This window comes from Choloepus didactylus, chromosome 1, assembly GCF_015220235.1.
Source record: "Choloepus didactylus isolate mChoDid1 chromosome 1, mChoDid1.pri, whole genome shotgun sequence".
Lineage (NCBI taxonomy): Eukaryota > Metazoa > Chordata > Mammalia > Pilosa > Megalonychidae > Choloepus > Choloepus didactylus.
Window position 1 is genome coordinate 182,447,801 of NC_051307.1, and position 2,653 is coordinate 182,450,453.

At 40.8% G+C, this 2,653-nt stretch overlaps 1 pseudogene; it reads left to right on the plus strand.

The window, feature by feature from the left end:
• The first annotated feature begins 293 nt into the window (after positions 1–293).
• Positions 294–1,484, plus strand: LOC119526509 (annotated as a pseudogene).
• The last annotated feature ends 1,169 nt before the right edge of the window (positions 1,485–2,653 follow it).

Genomic DNA, 2,653 nt, shown 5'->3' on the forward strand with positions numbered 1-2,653 from the left:
ATTCCTGTTATTTAAGCCAACCCATTATATGGTATTTGTTTTAGCAGCTGATAAACTAAAACAAGTGGGATCAAATTTTCATGCACTACAAACGGAAGCATACATTGAATTTAGTTTGCTTCTCTATTTTCCATATCAAATGCAATCTCTTTCTCGAGCTCCTATTTCCATTAGCGGCAGAAATAATTTTAAACTTTCCAAGTACAAGTAATCCAGTCTCTTCTATTGTAAATAGTCTCATTTAGAATAAAAGGAGGCATGGCTTTCTTTCCCTCCTCCATCTTCTTCCCACGATGGCACCTGGATATTGGCGGAAGCTAGCACAGCCTCAAGACAGCCTCTGTCTTTGTAAGGTCTTTCTTCCTGGTTCTAAGAAGATGTAACACATTTTACATCTTTAGTCATGCGGCCCTGCCCCCACAGCATCTTCTTCTGAAGTGTTTACAGATGTTGTAACTCATGGGCTGACTTTTCTTGCCAAGTAAAAACATGGTTTCCCCACACTTGTGCCTTAGCAATAATCTAGCTCTTTCTTACACTGCTAATGGTGAGATGCTCAGCAGATTCCATTATTTGGTCACCTCTCTCCTCACCATTGAGACCTGCTCAGCCACTGCCCATCTTGCTCTTGGCTTCCCTCTCAATGTATCTGGAGCCCACCTGAGGATGCACTGGGTTACTGAGGGTCTCAGGCTTTCTCTGACTTCAGTATTGACACTTCCAAACCTCGTTTCCCCTCCCATACAAAAGGTGTCTACTCGCCTTTCCTTTCTGATGGGAACCTTCTCTACATCAAACCCTCTTTGTCAGCTATCTAATGGAATTCTTTGTATCCTGGTGCATCCTCTTTTCCTTCCTTGGTATCACAGTACTCATGAATTAAGTGTGAGTTTGCAAGGCGTTTCTGCGGAAGGAAATAAAACATTACTGAAAGAGAAAATCCACTGGGAAGGTATTTCATAAATATTACCCCATTATACTCAGAAAGTATTTAGCACAGAAGAATGTAGCAAATAATAAATTGAAACAGTTATTGATTCCAGATTAAGATAGCAGAGTTAAACCAAACCTCAAAAATCTTCCTCTACTTAAAGCCTAAGAGGTTCCCGTAAATCGCCCGGCCAGACCGCTGAGGCCAACGGAAGTGACGGCTGTGGACTTCCGGTTCCCTCCGTGGCGGGCGATGCTGGTGTCCAGCAGGCCGTAGCCGTCCCAGTGCGAAGCAGGTGGCCGCCCGAGTGGCGAAGGCGCTCAATATACCTGGGTATTATGAGGACAAACCAGGGGCGGCGCGTGCCCAGGCATGAAGGAGGACCCCGGAGTCTGTCTGCTGAGCTCCGACTGTGTGCTCCAGGAAGGAAACCCACCTCGGCAGTGTTTGAAGGAAGGAAACTGCAAAGCTTTGAAATACTCATTTTTTTTTCAAATGTAAAAGGTCAATGTTGGATACCAGAACAAGATTCAGAAGAAGAAAAAGATATTGATACTATTATGTTGAAAGCAAGATGAAAACAACAGTGGATTTTCTCTGGTCTTCAACACAGAGGAGCCAAAATAGAAAACACCATTTGCGATATCTGGTTTGGACCAATTTTTCCCTCCGTGGAAAACGGGAGAAAATGGATGAGTTTTATTTTTGAATATGTATAAATTAAATAAAGATTCTCTTCTTCTAAGTTACATTTAGAAGAGAAATTTGGTTAAGACAAATGTGCTTAATAAATATATTTTGAGAATTGTTCTAAAGTATAAAGAATGGAAAGACTGTTATTGTCAAACTTGACCATTCAAATAGCACAATTTGTACATCCTTTGTGAATATTATGAAGGCCACTGATGTGACTGATACAATCAATAACATGGAGCCTGGAAACTCCAAGTGTTGGAGAGGATGTGGAGACATAAGAACACTTCTTCACTACTGGTGGGAATGTGAAATGGTACAGCCGCTGTAGAAGATGGTTAGGCAGTTCCTCAGGAAGCTATGTATAGAGTTGCCCTACAATCCAGCAATCCCACCTCTTGGTATACGCCTACAAGAAGTAAGTGAAAGCAGCATTGTAACAGACATTTGCCAAAGGATGGAAACAATCCAAGTGTCCATCAACCAATGAATGGACAAAATGTGGTATATACAGGCAATGGAATACTATGCAGTGCTAAGAAGGAATGAAGTTGTGAAGCATGCGAGAACATGGATATACCTTGAGGATATTATGTTGAGTGAAATAAGTCAGACACAAAAGCACTAATATCGTATGAGCTCACTAATATGAATTAATTATAATATGTAAACTCACAAATATAAAATCTAGAATTTAGGTTGCCAGGAGATAGAGCGAGGTTAGAGAATGAGGAGCAGCTGCTTAAGATGTACAGAATTTTTAACTAGGTTGAATTATTTAAAAGAATGGAAACAGATAGAGGTGATGGTAGCACATTATTGTGGGTATAATTAACAGTGCTGAACTGTGTGTGAGTGTGGTTGATAGGGGAAGTTTAGAGTCATGTGTCATCATAAGGAAAGCCAGAGGTTAAAACTTGGGACTGTATAGTTCAGTGCACTAATGTGATGGGCGATGACTGTGGTTAACAGTACAATTGTAAAAATTTCCTTCATGAACTAGAACCAGTGTACAAAACTATTACAAGG